This window comes from Aquarana catesbeiana, linkage group LG04, assembly GCF_042186555.1.
Source record: "Aquarana catesbeiana isolate 2022-GZ linkage group LG04, ASM4218655v1, whole genome shotgun sequence".
NCBI classification, from domain to species: Eukaryota; Metazoa; Chordata; class Amphibia; order Anura; family Ranidae; genus Aquarana; species Aquarana catesbeiana.
In genome coordinates, this window is record NC_133327.1 from 613,919,069 (window position 1) to 613,941,828 (window position 22,760).

Consider the following 22,760-nt stretch of genomic DNA (forward strand, 5'->3'; position numbering starts at 1 on the left):
GCCCATGGAATTTATACCTTTCCACCACTAGATGTCCCAAGTCTTCCAGATCTAATGACAGCCAATATCATTCATCCCATTTCTGGTGAATGTAGGTGTTTCCACAACAGCACCCCATTATGCATATCTGAGGTCCACCAAGTACCAGAGAAGAGGTGAAGACTAAGAGGAACTTGTGTGTTACATGTCACTTGGCCTGAAGACAACTGATAAAGTATAAAAAAAAACACTTGCTGGGGGGGGCAGCTGTAGGTGAGCGACAGGGAAGTGCTGAAGGCATGTGCGTGGAGGCCGTAATTGGGCTTTTAAAGAAGTTAAAATTGTTTTAAATATACGTCAAGTACTCTAACAAAAGCAACCCAGACATTGCCTGTTCACGTTTCTACTTTTGTTCTTGGTTTACAAAATAGCATGGTTAATGAGCAAATGATGGTTATTGCGGGCATTTGTAGTGTCTGCTCTACAGTAGGACTTTTATTAGCAAAAATGTAAACAGACACAGACACTCACCTGCCTTTGCACAAACTTTGCAGAAAAAAAAATACATACATAAATATAGTTTGGATTTCTCTTTCAAAATGGCCTTGATGACTCAATATTTGGATTAAATAATTTAACAACCAAGGTTTAAGAGGTATATAGATTTGGGCTTTTAAAATAATGTCTGTACAGAGCAAAGCCTGAGTCAATTAAGTGTAAGCCATCTCTTGGTGTTATGGCTTTGTGATAAGGATCTGTATGTACTATAAGATAAAGCTGCAGCACCACTAGTATATATCTTCAAAGTAGGAGAGTTTGCATTATGCTGGCGTGTGAAAGGATATGCCTGTCAAGAAGGTACCAGGCATTGTCAGGAGACTTTCCATCCACTATTATTAGGGATAGAAGGAAGGCGACTATAGGCTTCCAATTACAAGCATCAGCAGGAAGAAACAGAATGTATTCATGTGACTTTTACTTTAATAAGAAGCAGTAGACTCTAAACTGGGCATATAACTTTTTTTATATTAGGACGTATGCAAACGAGCCTATTGGGGCATATGATGCAATATAAGACCATATTTCGGCACCCAGGAGCCAAAATTGTTGCGTATAGGTTTGTCTGTACAAATTAATTATAGGATGCGTTTTTGCAAGTCCTGTACAGGGATGTACGTCCATATGTGTATGCCTGTTTATGCTTGGACCTGCTTAAAATATTTGTACAGGCAGCTATTCGTAATATGCCTGGATGCCAAGTGCTGAAAAACAGCGATATTTTAAAGTGGAGGGCCGCCCTAAAAATACAATTCACATTATTTTACTTTTAATGTACTAATAAACATTTCATTAAAAAAAAAAAAAATCACTTGCCTGTAAAGCACTGTTGCTAGGCAGACTTCCTAATCTGCCTTCTTCCTACACCGCGGTGATCTTCTTCTCTTCCTTACTTGCATTGACTCATGGGAAATGAGTGTCATAATTTCCCATGAGTCTGTGGGCATGACTGTGTTGAAAAAATGTTGTTTTGTCTTAGTTGTCATAACAACAGGGCGGGACCATACTCCCTCGCCGCCCGTTGTTATGGCAACTATACCAACTAACAGGGATACGAGCGCCGTTCAACTGCGCATGCGCGAGATGGAGAGGTGCATGCTGGTTATCCAGCATGCTCCTCTCTATCGAAATAACCAAAAGAGAAAAAGTCTCTCTCCTGCGCTCAAGTGTCTAGATATCCAGTGTGTGATTTAAGGCCAGCAGGCTTAGTGGTATGTGGCGTCTTGCAGCCCTCTTCAGAATGTTGGGCATTCAAAAACTACAAAGAGGAAACAAAAAGAAGAGAGGGCGCACCGACCTAGCGCATTACCACTGGTAGCGTTTATTAAAAAGTAAATAGCAAGTAACATACTCACAAACGAGCTTGAAATACAGGCATGGACATGGACTGCAAGTATGCAGTAACAGACACCAGGATAGAATGGGACCGGACATCAAGTAGATGCGGCAACAGCTAATGCGTTTCGGGGGCGAGCCCCTTTCCTCAGAGCCTAAACCAGGAAGAATATTCAACTGGGCTTCAAATGCCCATAGCTAACATGGAAAATGCCACAAGATCGCTGGCAAGAAAGGAAGTAAGTTTTAAAATATATTAAAGAACTGATCTTGCATAATTGATATGTGTTAATGCATAGCTAGTGTATGAATTTTGAGATAGAAAAAAAAATATATATATATTATGGCCGGAACTCCGCTTTAAGTCATACACTGTAAGGTGCATTTTCACCTTTTATCACTAGTCTTGACTATTATCTAATTATAATTACCTTACCATCGGCTGATTTCCTTGCTTCATACCCAAATATATTTCTATGCATAGGAGACAGCGTATATGAATAATTCACACAACACGGTGCTTATACACTGTTCCACTTTTATTATCCCCAGCATGGTGTTAAGTATGGATAAAATATGGGCGTTACCGGCCACCTTCCACCAATAAGGGTACATGTTCAAATTACATCAACCAATCACACATATCATTATGTCACCTAGACAGATATAAATACAGATCATCTCATGACACATACGTCACTTCCCACGTCTGGTTTCGTTTTCAACACAAGACCCATCTTACACAACAATATATATTTACTTTAATCAGCAAAATGATAACTTTTAAAGGAACAGTCGTGTATTAGATTGCAAAACACAAGGGGCTTTTTCATGACCCTTTCAATACACTACCCCTTTGTGCATTAGTGCTTACAAAGCAATGATGATCCTTGATTAAAGCCTAACTATACTTATTTATTTTAAACAAATATGGCTGGAATGTAAAAAAAAGCTGAAGTTCAGCTTTAACAAGCAAAAAATTAGTTTTAAGGACACACTGACACTTACAACTACGGGCATTGTGAAACAATTCATCCTCAAAATTCACATCAGGGGCGCCAAGTATTCCAAAAATGCTCTCAGTAGTTTAGCTCCCCCTCCCAGAGCTCCTGTTCTGTGTTTACAATATAGATTAGATATCTGGAATACTACCAAGTCAAGCAGGGCAAGCTGATCTGCTTAGAGAACAACTTGAATGGCTCCAGCAGTGCTTCTTCTGTGAATTGCTCCACAGTGCCTGCATCTACAGAGGTCAGTGGAAGTTTTTTTTTAATGTCATTTTCTCTTTGTTAAAAATATGTACAGTAAATACAGTACAAAAATGCCAGAACAGGACAAATTTATTTTAAAGCCAGCCTGTCAGGATAGAAATATAGGAACTACCTCTGACTACTTTTTAAAGGTGCACATCCAAGAGCTTTCATCATCTGCTCTATACTACTATTACTATTTAAAAATATGACCCAAGACAAATATGTAGTCAGAAGTTGTGACTGCATGCTGGCGCACATATACACTGACTTTCTAAGAAGAGTATAATAAAGGAAGCCCAAGAATTTACACTTCCTGAAAGTAACCAGTGGCAGCTCCTATAGTTTACGCTTTAAAAATAACCATTTTTTAAAAGGACAAATTTAGGGTTATAAAAAATAAACATATATACTCACCTGCAGCTTTCCCATGCTGGGTCTATGACCAAGAGCTGAATGTTTATGTGACTGATGATCTGACAGCTGTTGGTCTCTGCCAATTGGTCATCCCCATGTATTGGGGATGAACAAAAAAAGATGAATTTATAACTGAGCTTGGGTGGCAACCATGAGTCTCTCTATAGATATAGTAAAGTGAGTGAACATAGACACCTAGGGACAGGAGGTGTTATTCAAAAGATTTCCAGGCGGAAAAAACCTGAAAAGAGAAAACAAATGTATCTCCAACATCTAAGGGGTGAGTAAGTTGTAGTTTTGTCTTTAGGATTAGATACACTTTATTCCCCATAGCTGCCTATCTGAAACATACTATTAGGTAGAGCTGATGCTGATTGGTAGTTGTGGAAAAGTAACTAACCAATTCTTAGTGAGAACACAATACACATTCTGTTTGTAACTGATGAAGATACTGACATTGATTTACTAAAGGCAAACTTTGCAAGGCCTTTGCCTTCCCAGCACAGGATCATCAGAAAAATCACCCCAACAAGCATCAGGATCTGTGAAGAGAAGCAGGGCTGACTATCCAATTGCTTTACCCCCTCCAATTTGTGTGTTCTGAAACCCTAAGGATGTAAGAACTAGTCCTACATTGTTTTATTTTTTCAACTCTATACAACCAAAATCTAAATACTACACTCAGAAGGATCTCTCCTGGGACATTATGTCCCTTTTTTCTCTTGTTCACTACTAACCTTTGGAGTTCCTTCCTATGAAGCTCTGCTGACTTTTTTTTTATTTTCCTTGCACGTGATTGGGTGATTGGATTGGGGATTGGTTTTTTGCAAAGTGGGATTTCGCCACATTTATTAAGCTCTGAGGAAAATTTCCCTGCATAGTGCAACTCCTTTTGCAAAATGAATGGCCTCTGGCCTGTTTGCCTTTAGAAAATCAACCCTACTTATGGCAATACTTAGCCATGACATGCTGTGCTTGCTGCTATTAGCTTTACCCTACCAGGAATCTTATGCCTCGTACACACGAGCGGAATGTTCGACAAAAAAAGTCTGACGGAAGCTTTTCATCGTATATTCCGATTGTGTGTATGCCTCATCTGACTTTTTTTTTAGAAAATTCTGATGGACCTAAAAATAGAACATGTTCTAAATATTTCCGATGGAACCAATTCCTATCGGGAAAACCGCTTGTCTGTATGCTGTTCCGACAGACCAAAAACGACGCATGCTCTAAAGCAAGTATAAGACAGAAGCTACTGGCTATTGAACTTCCTTTTTCTAGTCCCGTCGTACATGTTGTATGTCACTGCGTTCTTGACGGTCGGACTTTGCTGTGATCGTGTGTACGCAACACAGTTTCAGCAGAATTCCATCAGAACTCCATCGGAAAAACCTTCAGAGTTTATACCAACGGAAAAAACAGTCGCGTGTACTCAGCATAAGACATGTAGGGGTTGATTTATTAAAACTGTAAAATGCTAAATCTGGTGCAGCGCTTCCAGTGTTTTTTTTTTTTTGTCAATGCTTTATTGAACAAACTGAACCTAGAAACTGATTGGCTGCCATGCACAACTGCACCAGATTTTGTACTCTCCAGTTTTAGTAAATCTAAAGGTTTCCAGATTCACCCATGTATCTATTCTGTCAAGTTAATTTTAAAGGTAACCTACTTGGACTTTCTTGTTTTAGTGGTTGCAATTATCCCCAGATAATGTTAACAGATCATAAATGGTTTTTAAGTGTTGCCTTGAGTTGGACTTTAACCACTTGCCGCCCGCCATATAGCAGAATGACGGCGGCAAAGTAGTTTCAATATCCTGACTGGACATCAAACGATGTCCGCAGGATATTGAGCCGCTGCGCGCCCCCGGGGGGCGCGCATCGCGGCAATCGTTTTTGCGGTGTGTCAGTCTAGGTAAAGAGTCTCTGACGGAGACTCTTTACCACGTGATCAGCCGTGTCCAATCACGGCTGATCACGATGTAAATAGGAAGAGACGGTGATCGGCTTTTCCTCACTCGCGTCTGACAGACGCGAGTAGAGCAGAGCCGATCGGCTGCTCTCCTGACAGGATGGGTCTGTGCTGATTGTTTATCAGCACAGCCCCCCCTCGGATCCTACCCAGGACCACCAGGGAAATCAGCTACACTGGACCACCAGGTATGCCCCCTAGACCCCCAGGGAAATACTAATCAGTGCAAAGGCAGCTGCCAATCAATGCCCAGACAGCTGCCAATCAGTGCCCACTCCAATGCCTACCACTGCCAGTGCCACCAGGGATGCCCATCAGTGCCCATTAGTGCCGCCTATCAGTGCCCAGCAGTGCCACCTACCAGTGCCCATCAGTGCCACCCATAAGAACCCATCTTTGCAGCCTTTCAGTGCCCATCAGTGTCGCCTATCAGTGCCCACCAGTGCCACCCAGTGCCACCCATGAGTGCCCATCAGTCCCACCTATCAATGCCCATCAGTGCTGTATATCAGTGCCACCCATCAGTGCCGCCTACCAGTGCCCATCAGTGCTGCATATCAGTGTCCATCGTCAGTGCCCGTCAGTGCCCGCTCATTGGTGCCACCTCATCGCTGCTGCCTTATCAGTGCCTGTCAGTGCCACCTTATCAGTGCCCATCAGTGAAAGAGAAAACTTATTTATTTACAAAATTTTTAAACAGAAACAAAAGCAAAACTTTTATTTTTTTCAAAATTTTCGGTCTTTTTTTATTTGTTTCCAAAAAAATAAAAACCACAGAAGTGATCAAATACCACCAAAAGAAAGCTCTATTTGTGGGAACAAAATGATAAAAATGTAGTTTGGGTACAGTGTAGCATGACCGCACAATTGTCATTCAAACTGCGACAGGGTTGAAAGCTGAAAATTGGTCTGGGCAGGAAGGTGTCTAAGTGCCCTGTATTGAAGTGGTTAAAAAAATGTCAAAATAAAGTCTGCTTATCATTGTTATGTCCCCTGCATGCCTTTGAAGGGGACTCTAATGCTGCGTACACACGATCGGACATTTTGACAACGAAATCCTGGATTTATTTCCGATGGATGTTGGCTCAAACTTGTCTTGCATACACACGGTCGCACAAATGTTGTCGGAAATTCCAAACGTCAGGAACGCGGTGACGTACAACACGTATGACAAGCCGAGAAAAATAAAGTTCAAAAGCCAGTGCGGCTCTTCTGCTTGATTCTGAGCATGCGTGGAATTTTGTGCGTCGGAATTGTCTACACACGCTCGAAATTTGCCACAACGGATTTTGTTGTCGGAAAATTTGAGAACCAGCTCTCAAATTTTTGTTGTCGGAAATTCCAACAAAAAAATGTCCGATGGAGCCTATACACGGTTGGAATTTCCGACAACAAGCTCCCATCGAACATTTGTTGTCGGAAATTCCGATCATGTGTACGCGGCATAAAAGTTATGTATAATTACAACAGATGTGGTCTCTTTCCAGCTACTGCACAGTGACTTGATGGGAAGATGTTATCATCTTTTCTCAACTTTCTGCTGCATAATGCTTCCCCCCCCCCCCCCCCCCCCCGCACACCTCACTGCTAGATAGACATTTCTTCCACAGCACAGTGCTGAACCCAACACCCTGCTTTATGCTAGTTCATGAATTAAAGCTGACAGATATGTTTTAGTAATGTGAAAAGGTTACAGCAAAGGCCAGCGAGGTATTACCGAGATTTCATTGTATCCAAGCAACACTCCTTTAAACAGACATGACACATACATTATCAGCTATAATAATTCACTGCACTTTCTTGGAGGGATTAATTCAGCTACAATAATGGCTTAGATCAGTTCAATGGGTCTTGTTTTTTTTAGCACTGAGTAAAAATGCACACTTATAGACTGTTTCTCAGTTGTGCCTTTCTGAGCAATTAAGTACATTTTATTAAGGGAAATAGATGAATTTAAAGTAAAATGAACACTATTTTTTTTAATGCAAAATTTTAATATCACTTAAGCCAGAGGTGTTCGACTGGCAGCCCAGAATCCAAATACAGTCTTCCAAGGCTTTCCTGTTCGTATTTGAACCAAGGGAAAAAGGTTGTTAAAATAGTTGTATTTTGTTCCTGTAGTCACAGACTTATTCATAAGTAGGAAGGATAATTTGATTTTAATTTAAGTTGTTGCTTATTAAAGGTGGTGTACTTGCCACTGTTGGTGCTATCTTCTGCACTGATGATTATGATAATGTTATGAGTTCAAGCATGTCTGACTCTCGAGAATTCCAGACCTTTCCTTTTTTTATTGCTTATTTTAGTAATTTCATGATCTTGTGCCTAATAATGGGTTTCTCTGGTGACTTGGCTTCCTTTTGCTGCTATCCAACCTAAGCATGATTGCCTTCTCCATTGAGTTTGATCATATTACATATCTGAAATAGATGAGCCCTGAATTTTGTCATTTTACCATTTAGTGAAATGTCTGGGTTTTTTTTCCTTACTGATTTCTAAATTTTGCTGGCAGTTTTAGCTGTTCTTCATTACAATGTCTTTGCTCATCAAAGATGGCTTAACCTCAATGACAAATTTATAGATTTGGCCACCCAAAACTGATATTTTAATGTTTGGTAGATGTTCGGGATTCTTATGCCTCTCAAGGACTCATGGTGATGATGAGTTCTCCCATTTGAGTGTCTGCACATAAGCTTTGGTCAATATGAGGGGGTTGTCTTTTTATTTTATTTTATTTTATTTAATGTTATAGGGCAGTGATGGCGAACCTCAGCATCCCAGATGTTTTGGAACTACATTTCCCATGATGCTCATGCACTCTGCAGTGTAGTTGAGCATCATGGGAAATGTAGTACCAAAACATGTGGGGTGTCAAGGTTCGCCATCACTGTTATATGCAAAATAAGGTGCTGAAACATACAAGTACAAATTGGAGCATCTAAATCTACAAAGTAGACATGAACAGAATTAGCCATTATAAATATTTAAATGTTGGAATAACTAGGACATACAAGGTTGTATTTGAGTTCGGCCACCAGCCTGCACCTATAACTAGAATATCATGTATAGACCATTTGAATAATGGCAAGATTAAAATAAGAAATAAAATGAATAAAAGTAAGAATATTATCAAATTTAAGTTTATTATATGTTAAAACTTTATTTATTTATTTTTAAATTGAAGTATTAAAACCCAAGTCAGTTTTTATTGCTATGTAATTGTAAAATGTTACAGTTATCACTGGAGGAAGACATAAGGGGAGATCATCCAAAGGGAGCACCTGTTATGATGTCACACTTTGGAAATATGTTTCTTGTCTGAGGGGCATTGGAAATTTACCCACCTGGACACAGCTAGCAATAATTAAAAATAAATAACATGGGTTTTAACCACTTCCAATCTCTACTCAAATCTTAGGACAAATAGCTTTAGTATAGTTTAGGAATAATTGTAATTTATCATCATTCAGAGAAGGCAGGGGCTGCATTTGATGATCTGAGGTTTTTAACTGGTTACCAAAATGTTTTTAAGGACAGCCAAGGAAATGCTAAGAATATAGGGTACAACCACTACTGGTGGTGTAGAGGGTGAAACTACCATTGGGTATTTCAGGTCCAGGGGTATCAAATCAATATTACTGGTTGTTTTTTCATCGGTTGTACTCACACTACATTCTGTACAATATATAGCAGAATATATCCTTTGAATTATCTTTCCTTTCTGCAGTTTGATCCTCTAGAACTGGGGTCTCCATTCAGACTTTAGGGGAGCTGGACTGTGGCCAGTAGATAGTGCCTAGTATCCATGGGATGAATAGTGCCCCAAGGGCCAGATAAAGAAAAGCAAAGGGCCACATCTGGCTCCCAGGCCGCAATTTGGAGACCACTGCTTTAGAAGGTATGTCTCTGTGGTCTCCCACAAAGCCACAACAAAGGTATGGTCTCATAGTCAGACACTCCCAATTATATGTTTACAAAATGGAGATTAAATTAGACTATGATATGCAGCCACATGTTACCCAGCTTGAGCAATATAGACACTGCTGTGAACAATCCATGTTTGTGCAGATTGCATTATCTGTTGTGTATTATTATGCAGTGTATGCATGGTCTTTGCTATTCTGACATTGTTTTGCACCGCTGATGGAGTCCCACCCCTTGGGACGCAACGCATACGGAACCACCTGACTAGTGTGACATCACCTGTGTCTTTTGTTAATCCTCGTGGATTTTTTTATTATCTGCCTTGTCATCTTGCACTGGGTTCAGTGCTATGCTTGTAAGTGCAACTTTTCAAATAAATGATTTTATCAAACAGAGAGCACCATATTCTGCTGCTTCTATACCATGTACTGGTGAACCGGAGCTTACGGTCAGAATACAAGGGATCTTATTACCAATAGAGAGTACTCCACTCCAGTGTTCAGCATATCCAGTGATCCAGCTGTTATACCTTTGTGAGGGAAATTCCTGTGTGACCTGTCTGATTGATTCAGGGGTTCACACATTGAAGTCAGCTGCTGTGAATGTCAAAATGACAGGCAAAAAGGAATTTTTGGAGGGCAGAAGGTGGCAAGCCCAGACATCAGTTGAAAATTTTTGGGGTCTTGTCTGTCAGGACATCTTGAAATTCTGTCGTAATGAACATGCTGTAGCTATGTGCAGGAATATTGAGGTGCACTTATTATCTGTAACAGTTTTTTTATGATAAAGTCTCTTTAAATCATATTTGGCTTTGTTTTGTCATTTCATTAAACTAAATGTTATGTAACCTGAGGTCTAGATAAAGTGATACATATACAACAGGTCATTACCGGACCTGCATCTTTTTTTTTCACAGTGAATTTGTTTTTGGTGAGATGTGCAAGATGAGGGTAGTGATTACTTATAATGATGACATGTTGTGAAAAGGTATACAGAGCTGACAAGAAGGGGCTTGAAATTATTCTGAAATTAGAATCTCTTCTTCAGATCTTTTCAAAACAAGTTATTAAACTTATAAATTATATAAGGCTCAGTGGTTCACACCAACTAAATCACTACATAAATATGTCCTAATCCTAGAAAAACAATATAGAGAAAAATACTGAAAGTAAAGTTTGTGTTGACCCTGACAACCTATCAAATTCTAGCTGGCATTTTTATTTTTCAGACTGGAGAGTGAAAGGAAGGTCGGAATAGTCATCTCAGCAACTCAGACACTTTCTCTGTAGACGCATCTAAATGGGGTCAAGGTCAGGCTGGTCCACTCTAATGTACAAGTATTCTCAGAAACATTGTGCATTTGGCAAATGCTAGAACTGCCAGGGTGGGCCTACATGAGACCAAATATACTGTGCTCATGGAACACATCTATAACAGGTCATCATGTGAAAAAGAACATTTTTGTTATACACAGTCCACTGAATCTGATATTTTGTGTAAATGCTAAGCTCACTTCCTAAGTTCACTTCACCTCCCCCTACTTTTGCCAAACTTCATCCCACTTCACAATTTAGTATGACAGGCCCCTTGGGCTAGTTGCAGTGTCTGTCTTCTTTCATTCTAGCACACTTTGTTCCAGTGTAATGACACCTTTAAATAAAGAAAACAGCTTTATTTTTACCTCTCTAATATCTTTCCCAATATGCCCTATTCTGCTTGAAATTATGCCCATGAACAGTTGGGATTCTGTCTTAGCTCTGTTGTGCTGACTCTGCTGTGAACAATTAAATCAAAGGTCTGCCCACCGCTGCAAAAATTAAAAGCCAGCAGCTGCACATACTGCAGGTGCTGACTTTTAATAATCGGACACTTACCTGTCCTGGAGTCCAGCGATGCTTCCCCCAGCTGTTGGGATGCTGGGAACTCTACTTCACATGCGCGAGGCTCCGCTCCTCTCTCCTACTGGCCCGGTGGCCGGGGAAGGAGGATGGAGGAGGAGGAAGCCCGGGCAGTGATGTCAATACCCATGACTGAGGCTCCCGGAAGTGGGAACAGTATACCTGTGAAAGACAGGTATCCTGCCCCCCCCTCCCCCCCCCCCCCGAAAGGTGCCAAATGTGGCACCTGAGGGGGGAAAGAGTACAACGAGCAGAAGTTAAACTTTTGGGTGGAACTCCGCTTTAAACCCATTCCCCTTTTTAAATTCTTTCATATATATTATTATTATTATTATTATACAGGATTTATATAGCACCAACAGTTTGCGCAGCTCTTAACAAAATGAAGGCAGACATTACAGTTACATTACAATTTGGTACAAGAGGAATCAGAGGGCCCTGCTCATTAGAGCTTACAATCTAGGAGGGAGGGTTAATTGATACAAAAGGTAATAGCTGTGGAGGATGAACTGATAGAGAAAGTAAAACAGTGTATTAGTTAGAAGCAGGATAAGCTTCTTTAAAGAGGGGTTTTCAGGGATCGTCTAAAGATGGATAGATTAGGGGACAGTCGGACAGATTGGGGTAGGGCGTTCCAAAGGATTGGAGAAGCTCTGGAGAAATCCTGGAGGTGAGCATGGGAGGAGGTGACAAGGGAGCTAGAGAGCAGGAGGTCTTGGGAGGACCGAAGAGAGCGGCTTGGTTGGTATTTTGAGACTAGTGATGTAGCTGGGGGCAGAGTTGTGGATGGCTTTGTAAATTATTGTTAGTACTTTTAATTTTATTTGTTGGGTGAGTGGATGCCAGTGCAGGCATTGGCAGAGAGGGGTGAAGGACACTGAACGATTGGTAAGGTGGATGAGTCTTGCAGCAGCATTCATTATGGACTGAAGGGGGGATAGTGTATGTAAAGGTAATCCAATGAGGAGTGAGTTGCAGTAGTCGAGGTGCGAGATAACCAGAGAGTGAATTCGAAGCTTGGTGGTGTCATTGGTTAAAAAGGGGCATATTTTAGAGATGTTGCGAGTCTAGGGTTATCCCTAGCACCCTGGTATTTGGGGACGGACTGATAGTTGGGCCATTAATCTTGACAGAGAAGTCAGGGGAAAGGGCACATGGGGGAGGAAATATTATGAGCTTGGTTTTAGATTCAGTTTGAGGAAGTGGTGTGATATCCAGGCTGATATGTCTGTTAGTAAATCAGTAATGTGTGAGGCGACTGAAGGCGGGAGCTGAGGGGTAGAGAGATATATTTGGGTGTCATCGGCATAAAAATGGTAGTGGAAGTCATGGGAGGCTATCAGCTGACCCAGGGAGGACGTGTAGATTGAGAATAGTAGAGGTCCGAGGATAGAACCTTGGGGGACCTCAACAGTAAGAGGTGCTGTGGAGTTGTAAGTGACACTGAGGGTGCAGTGAGATAAGTAAGATTCAAACCAATGGGAGCACAGATGTGGAGACCAAGCAAATTTAGTTTAGTAGGAGGGGGTGATCAACTATCAAAAGCAGTGGGGAGGTCCAAGAGTAAGAGTACGGAATAATGACCGTTGGTTTTAGCTGTAATAGTAAGTCGTTTGTGAGTTTTAGGAGAGCAGTTTCTGTGGATTGCTGTGAACAAAATTCAGACTGAAGGGAATGAAGAAGGTTATTCTCAATGAGGTGGTTCCTCAGTCAGTTGTAGACAAAACGTTCAAGGAGTTTGAAGGCAAAAGGAAGTAAGAAGATGTGTCTTCGGTTGTTAAGATTGGTGGGGTCCAGTGAGGCTTTTTTGGTATGGGAGTGACTAGTGCATATTTTAGAGGGTTAGGGAAGATGCCAGTAGAGAGGGAGAGGTTGGCGATATGAGTTAAAGAGTGTAGGATAGAGTCAGAGGGTGACCATAGTATTTGAGAGGAAACAGGGTACAGCGGGCAGGAGGTTAGGTGGGCGTTAGAAAAAAGTTTAGTGATTTCCTCTGTAGTAGCTGGGTTAAACAAGAGTATTGATTGCGCAGGAGGACAAAGAGTGTAAAGTGAGGGAGATATTTGTAGAGTGGAGATCTTGAGACGCATTGTATCAATCTTATTTTTGAAGTGATTAACAATCTCCTGGGCAGTGAGTAAGGATATGTCACTGGCTGTCACTGAATATTCTCCTGCTAGTAAATTAAGAATCTATACATTGAGGCAGTGGTTATCAATCACCCGGCCATGGCCCACTACCAGGCCATGGTCTCCCTCCTGCCGGGCTTTCAGGTTTTTACATTTATCTGGGGCTCCTTTAGGCCATTTAATTCAGATCTTGCTATCAGTTTTCAGGGGGATTGCAACAGAAACTCAATGTCATTATGGACAGGCAGATGTAGACAGACGTGCATCATTTTACACCCAGTTAACTCTGAGTCCTTTTTCTTTTTCTTTGGACCTAAACGTGATAGATCTGAGGTAAAAGACTGTAAACTGACACATTCCTGTTCACATCCACCTGCCCATAAGCCTAATGTGGGTCAATTTCAAGATGGAGGAAAAACCTGAACAGATATGATTGACAAAAAAGTGTTCTGTTCTACTCAGCAGGGGGTTTGTTCATGGATCCCCTGCTGATCAGAATGGGCACTGCCCCTTTAAAATGAGCCTTAAGCCTAGTACACATGGGCCAAATGTTGGGCAGCATCGGTCAAAAGGCCATGATCGAAAAAGGTCTGCCGACCGGCTCCCGCTCAGCGCTCTCAGCCAATGGCTGAGAATGCTGACCAGAGTGTTCTGGAAGGGGAACCCCGCGCTAAAATTAAAAAAAAAAATTGGGGTCCCCCCAAAATCCATACCAGACCCTTATCTGAACACGCAACCAGCAGGCCACAGGAAAAGGGGTGGATGAGAGAGCGTCCCCCTCCTGAACCATACCCCCAAAACATGTTGATGGGGACAAGGGCCTCTTCTCCACAACCCTTGCTCTGTGGTTGTGGGGGTCTGTGGGCGGGGGGCTTATTGGGATCTGGAATCCCCCCATTAACAAGGTGGCCCCCAGATCCCGCCCCCCCATGTGAATGGGTATTGAGTACATTGTCCCCCTACTCATTCACCAAAAAAGTGTCAAAGTAAAAATGACAGCAGACAGTTTTGGACAGGTCCTTTATTAAAAAAAAAGTGTCCAACAATGTCCATTCATCTTTAATCACAGCATCTGATGTTTTAGAGAAAAAAAAATCATAAAACTCCCCCTTGCACCCTCGCCTTCCAGGTTGTGTGCTCGGATAAGGGCCTGGTATGGATTTTGGGGGGTCCCCATGACATTTTTTTTATCTTGGTGTGGGGTTCCCCTTAAAGGTCTGGTATGGATTTTGGGGGGACACCTACGCCATTTTTTTATTTTGGCACGGGGTTCCCCTTAATATCATAACCAGACCTGAAGGGCCTGGTATGGATTTCGGGGGGACCCCTATGCCATTTTTTTTTAAATTGGTGTGGGGTTCCCCTTAATATTCATACCAGACCCAAAGGGCCTAGTAATGGACTGGGGGAGGGACCCACGCCGTGTTTTTCAATGACTTTTTATGTATATTGCCGGGATCCAAAAATACATTACAGCCGCGAGCAGTTTTTAAATGACATTTTTTCCTTTTAGAAATGTCATTTTGCTGTGGCATAGTAAAACACATCACAAAGATGTGCTACTTTACAGGCAGATTAAGGAGACCCCCCAGGCATGATATTTAAATGAATATTTCATTTTTATTGTTTCACTTTAAGCATTATTAAAATCACTGCTCCTGAAAAAAGGTCAGTTTTTAAAACTTTTTTTTGCATTGTCCCTTGGGGCAGTACCCAGGTCCCCAAACACTTTTTTATGGCAATAAATTGCATATAAGCCTTTAAAATGGGCACTTTTGATTTTTCACATTCGTGTCCCATAGACTTCAACGGTGTTCATGTGTTCGCACAAATTTTGTGCCTGTTCGCATGTTCTGCTGCAAACCAAACCGGGAGGTTTTCGGCTCATCCCTAATTCTCATAATAAAGTGTTTTGAGCTTAGCAGGACATGACAGTAGTTTACTGAAAACATGGCTAAAGGTGGACATTTCTGAATAAAGTGATTCCAAACTCAAAATGCATTTGGGTAAAAAATGCCTAACTACCTGATCTACCCACCCCCATCTCTAAACACTTACCTGACCCACCTGTTTCACCATACCAGAGCTGTCCCAGCTGCAGCACTGCTCCTCTCATTTCCTGGTCTCACACGGGATACTGAGAGCAGTGGAGCCATAGGCTCCTGCTGCTGTCAGTCAAACTCCTATGAGGAGGGAGCGAGGCATAACTTGTGTGTTTATGGACGCACACAGCCCAGCTTGAGAACATGATCGCACAGTTGTTCCCTTGGCACCTGGCTTGCTAAGGAGGTACCTGGAGCAGTGAGTACCGGACAGCGCCGTTGGGGGGGGTCGGCCAAAGAGAAGGTAAGGGAGGTAAGCATAACATTTTTTTTTTTTATGTTAAAACGAAAAATATCCTTTAATATCACTTTAAAGTAAAACGACATCTTTACATCCCATCAACAAATCAGGTCAGTAACCAAGAAACTAGCATTTTCATAAGAAAACCAGCAATGGCAGCCTATACGCTTCTCTTAATACAGATTGCCTTTAACATGTAAGGTCATTGCTTATGTATTGAAATGCAGAACTGTATGCTATTGTTATATATGCTGTAGAATGCAGGCCAGTTTTAGCTGTTTCTGTTTCCCTGTTTGAAAATATGTGTTAAATGGGAATGTAGGTGGTGCAGACTACATATATATTGTGTGTATATATATATATATATATATATATATATATATATACACTGTATATATATATATATATATATATATATATATATATATATATATATATATATATATATATATATATATATATTGTGTATACATATACATATATATATATATATATATATATATATATATATATACAGTTTGTATGATAAAACTGGTACTTATGAGCTATCGCTTTGCAAACAGGGCTCCAACTACTATAAGTGCTGAGATTGATGGTGATGGGCAAAGTTTGCAAAACTGAAAGGGATCCATTGATCCATTGGTGCTCAGATCATTCATAACATTTGAAAAGACAGATGGGCAGAAGGTCAGTCCATGCTGAAGACACATAAAAATATCCATTGAAGGGCAATTTCATATACTGAAAGTAATATACAGAATTTATGTTACAGGTAGAATATGTTAAAAATCTGAACGTGGGCTTTGAATACTTATCATGTGGGATGTTCAGCTCAGTAATAGTTTTTTTTTTTTAATAATAAAGAATACATGTTTATATAAATACTTTCCTTTATATCAAAATCGGGACTTTCCATCAATTTGTAACATAATGGAACACCCCTTATTTCCAACCTTGCAAGATTCAGGATGTTTATTGGCACTTCCCAGAAAAGAAAATATATATGATTTTGGTATGCCTCAAGCCTTCCCTCTTTCCCCAGCTTAACCTGCTGCTCACCATTAAGAGATATTTTTGTGGAGTCCCACGAACCACAAGCTGAGATACATAACACAGTCACGCTGCCACAGTATAGACATAATTTAAACAAACCACACACTTATCATGTATTGCCAAACTTCTCCACATTTTTCCCCAACTCTATAAACAGTCGTGGTATAGGATGAGTCACTGTATCCCACCACCTGCTGCCAAAACTACTGTGAAGTCCTTCTTCAAAATTCCCCGCTGCAGCTGGAGCAAAACAGCAGATCTTCCAGCTGTCTGTAACATATTGTACATTTCACTCTAACATACTGTACAACAGAGGAAGCACTCAAGATTTGCATGCTGGTTTCCCAAGTGTCAGTTGGATTCTGTTCTGGGACACGAGAAATGCACACGTTTAAAATGAACAAATGACCCTGACGCCATTTTTCTAACTGAAATGTTTTGGTGCATTGTGGTTTTAAAAATGTTGTTTATAACATTGAAAGTATGTTTTTACCAAGTACACCCAGCTGTAACTGCCCTTCTGGGCAAAGGCTGTTAACCCTACTTTTTGTCAGAAAAAGTAATCAAAGGGTGATTATACTGGTACGCTATATTGTCAAAAGTAATGGGACACCTGCCTTTACATGCACATGAACTTTAATGGCATCCCAGTCTTAGTCTGTAGGGTTCAATATTTGGTTGGCCCACCCTTTGCAGCTATAACAGCTTCAACTCTTCTGGGAAGGCTGTATGTGTAAAGGCTAGCCGGAGGCTAGCCTGTATTTGTGGGAGGAGTCTGAGAGGCCTATTTAAGCCTCCTCCTCTGTCAGGCCAGGGCTCGTCTGCGTTTCTGGATTCCCACCCACCCGTTTCCCCCAGTCTTCATGCATACTCATAATACTTTTTCTTATTCTTACATTCAGGGTATGCCCTCTTTTCAGGCATACTGACCAGCCAGGCCAAGGCACACCTCAGGCCTTGGTGCTTAGGAGTATCACTTTCTCACTCGAAGACTCTGACTACAAACAAGGTTTAGGGGTGTGTCTAGGGCAGTGATGGCAAACCTTGGCACCTCAGATGTTTTGGAACTACATTTCCCATGATGCTCAACTACACTGCAGAGTGCATGAGCAACATGGGAAATGTAGCTCCAAAACATTTGGAGTGCCAAGGTTTGCCATCACTGGTCTAGGGGAATGTTTGTCCATTCTTCCAGAAGCGCATTTGTGAGGTCAGACACTGATTTGTACAAGAAGGCCTAGCTTGCAGTCTCCGCTCTAATTCATCTCAAAGGTGTTCTATCAGATTGAGAGGTCAGGACTCTGTGCAGGCCAGTCAAGTTCCTCCACCCAAAACTCGCTCATCCATGTCTTTATGGACCTTGCTTTCTTCATTGGTCCAAATCATTTAGTGAAGGGGGAATTATGCTGTGGGGTTGTTTTTCAGGGGTTGGGCTTGGCCCCTTAGTTACAACACTTAAGGCATCAGCATACCAAGACATTTTGAACAATTTCACATTCCCTACTTTGTGGGAACAGTTTGGGGATGGCCCCTTCCTGTTCCAATATGATTGCGCACCAGTGCACAAAGCAAGGTCCATAAAGATATGGACGAGCGAGTTTGGAGTGGAGGAACTTGACTGGCCTGCACCCCCAACTCGACCTCAACCTCAACCCGATAGAACACCTTTGCAATGAATTAGAGCGGAGACTGCGAGCCAGGTCTTCTCATCCACATCAGTGCCTGACCTTACAAATGCGCAAAACACATTTCCATAGACACTCTCCTAAGCCTTCCCAGAAGAGTTGAAACTGTTATAGCTGCAAAGAGTGGACCAATTCAATATTGAACCCCACAGACAAAGACTTGTATGTCATTAAAGTTCATATGCATGTAAAGGCAGGTGTCCCAATACTTTATATATATATGATTTAAGCTTCTTTTAACATGTTTTATGCCTCGTACACAGGATCGGACTTTCTGACAACAAAATCGTGGAATTTTGTTTGAAGGGCGTTGGCTCAAACTTGTCTTGCATACACACGGTCACACAAATGTTGGCCAACAATTACGAACGTAGTGACGTACTAGACATACTACGTGGTTTTTCAGCTCTTTAGCGCCACCCTTTGGGCTCCTTCTGCTAATTTTGTGTTAGTAGAAGTTTGGTGAGTGTTGATTCCTGCTTTTCTTTTTGCGTTTTTCGTTTAGCGCTTTTCATTTCGTGCTTTTCAGTTTGTTTCTGAACGGCCGTTCCTCAACCAGACATGTTGCGGAATCGGAGGAGATAACGTGTTATTTATTAATGGCCTTGAAGTTATTGCTTTGACATTATTTTTTTGGTTGAATAATGATTTGATTTGGTACAGTGCCTGTGTTTTGTTGCCTCACAACCTGGAATTAACATGGATTGTTTGAGGATTTGCATCATTTAATTTACAGAACATGCCCACAACTTTGAAGATTTTTTTTTTATTGTGAAGCAAACAACAAATTGCGCAAAATAACAGAAAAACTCAATGTGCATAACTATTCACCCCCCTAAAGTCAATACTTTGTAGAGCCACCTTTTGCGGCTATCACAGTTCCAAGTTGCTTTGGATAAGTATAGTTAAAGGAAGTGGTGAGCAGTTGTGGATATACACAGGCACTGAGACGAGTCTCCCAATCCCTATATATATTCAAAATGCAGCGAAAATAAAGATTCTTTCAAGAAACTTGGGATATTTTGGGGGAGATAATACGTCTATTTCCAGTAGGTATCAACAAAAGAAATTAGTTAAAATATTGTTTTTATTAAATTGCAGTAAAAAAGAAAGGGATATACAAAACAGATATCAAAATATATGTGCAAGACCAGTATGACCATCCGGTATTATATTCAAATTCCATTCATGCCTGTCAGCCAACATGTTTCGCAAACGTTTAATTGCTTCATCAAGGCATAGATCGGCATCATTGTTTCTTTTAAACTATGTAAACAACAGATAAGTACGCAGTAATGTAACGGTCATACACATTCAGGTACAGCAAAAATCATATGACATTTGGTCAAAATATTTAATCTAATAGTCTCACCTACTGGTACAAGTCTAAAACCAAAAAGCACACGCTACCATTGCCAGATATCGTCCGACGTACCCACTGCTGCAAAAAATCCGGGGGTGCCAGATCCCAACCGGATAGTGCCAATAGAAGAACTGGACCGCACACTAGCCGAACAGGAATCTAGTATGTAAGAGGCAAGATGGGGAGATAGATAAGCCACTAGGCTACCCAGTCCAAAAGGATCATATAAATACTTAATCTATTCAATAAGGTAGGCAGTATAAAATATAGTCCAACTCACTTAGCCACAGGTAAGGTTAGTATTGATTAACACATTGTATAACACTAGCAAGCTTAGAAGTGGGGGTCTAATTTATTATGCACTTATACAGAGCTAGAGACCCTATGACATGGCGTAATTAATCATATCAAAAGATTAACAAGCAACCTGCCCATGATTCTGATTATAAATGAATATCCATTCTCCATTCCCAAAGGTAAATGACGGAGATAGCACAGGGAGACACCCAGAATTAGTAAGAGGTGAGAATTAGGTTTGAAAATTTACCTGTAAGGCTCAGATATGGGGGCTCCTCAATCACCAGGAATCGTCCTGTCAGCATAGACGGGTTAGGGCCAGCTGCGTCTGTAAACACAGCGGCGCCTCCATCTTTTATACGGTCCCACCGGAAGTGAAAAGGTCAGTGATGACCTCCGGAATCACTTCCGGTCCGGATGTCCCCGCAAATGACACGCGCGCACCACGCCAAGCGCAACCGCCATTGGCGGATGCGCGCGCACTGCCCACACAAGGATGACGCAGTGAGGGCATACGGAGCAGACATAGGAAGCTCCGCCCCATCGCGCGGGGACGTCCGAGTCCTCCTATCTAAGGCAAAAGCAACAGTGCGGCACCCGACTCATCCAGTATGTAGGGTGCTTAGTTCTTGTATAGTCCCGCAAATGACTATATACATTTCTATTTTGAAAGGTACTGAGGATATAAAACATTAGATGTCTTTAACATATTAAGCATAATGATAACCCATGCAGGGATCTTTCCCCTCAGGACCAAACAGGTATGCATGAGTAAAAATCTGGCAGCCATTTATACTTGATATTTAAATATGATAACTCATGCAGGGATCCTTCCCCTCAAGACCAAACAGGTATACATGAGTGAAATTATGGCAGCCATTTAAGTGACAAAATGGAAAAAAAAAAAAAAAGGGGGGGGGGAGGGAGGAGTCCCAACTGAGGCTAGCAATTTGTTATTATAAAAATGATTTATAAGAGAGTGCTGTATTAAGGCCTGGTGGATGCGTGGCCTGCTGGCCAAAAATCCATCTCGCCTCCCTCTGGAGTATCCATTTATCTACATCTCCTCCCCTCTCAGAGTTAGATATAACCTCCAGAGCAAAGAAGGAGACGTAGCTAGGATCGAAGCTGTGATGGAGGCCAATGTGCTTGCAGATAGGAGTGTATAAAAGTCCGGCATCCAGGTAATATAGATGGTCCTGGATTCTTTTGGCAAAAGGACGTTTGGTTTTACCGATGTAGAAGGCGCCGCAACGGCACGTGGCAAGGTAAACAATGCCTGTTGTGGAGCAATCTGCGTAGCCCTTTAGCTTATGAAAACCTCCTCTTGGCAGGGGGCAACCTATGCCTTCTCTGATCCATGGGCAGACTTCGCAGTGTCCACATCTAAATGTGCCGTTGCCGCCCTCCGCCCCCAATGGGGGTGTCGTAGGTTGTAGATGACTGTGTACTAACGTGTCCCTAATAGACCTTGATTTTCTATACGTAATCTGTGGCACATTGGCTACATATTTGGACACTATTGGGTCCTCGGAAAGGAAATGCCAGTTTTCATTGATGAGATTCCGAATCGACTGTTGATAGGTCGTGAAAGTGGTGATAAGTTTAGTAGTAGGATGGGGGTCATTTACTTTTTGTTTAAATAAGAGAGTGTCACGTATGTTTGATTTGGCCCGTTTATAGGACCTTTTAAGAATTTTCTTGCTGTAACCCCTATCAAGTAACCTCCTGTAAAGAGCTTTTGCTTCTCTTTCGAAGTCTTCATTTCTCGCACAGTTCTGCCGTAATCGCAAGTATTGGCTGTACGGTATACTGTGTACAAGCGTACGGGGGTGAGAACTAGAGAAGTGCAATATGGTATTTCCCGCAGTTTCCTTCCTATATAGTGTACTGAAAACAGAACCATCCTCTTTAAGGGCAAGGCGCAGATCCAAAAAGGAAATGGAGTGGGCATCCGATTGAATCGTAAACTTCAAATTGAAGTTATTCTGAGACAGGAATTCCATGAAGTCCGACAGCAGGTTGGTTGAGCCTGTCCAAATGAGGAGGATATCATCGATGTATCTCCGCCAGAGAAGAATATGGCGGAGATACACCGACGCCCCCTCACTGGAAAAAAGAGTGCGTTCCCATCCCCCCAGGTACAGGTTGGCATACGATGGGGCACAGGAAGTCCCCATCGCTACCCCCTGTACCTGGTGGTAGGTGACGCCATTAAACAGAAACATATTGTTGGTTAAAATATGTTCCAATAATGTAGTGATAAATTGACCAAGTTCCCAGCTGTTTATGTCCCTTTCTCTCAGGAATTCTGAAATTACCTCTTTACCCTTGGTCCATTTTTTTTCCATTTTGTCACTTAAATGGCTGCCATAATTTCACTCATGTATACCTGTTTGGTCTTGAGGGGAAGGATCCCTGCATGAGTTATCATATTTAAATATCAAGTATAAATGGCTGCCAGATTTTTACTCATGCATACCTGTTTGGTCCTGAGGGGAAAGATCCCTGCATGGGTTATCATTATGCTTAATATGTTAAAGACATCTAATGTTTTA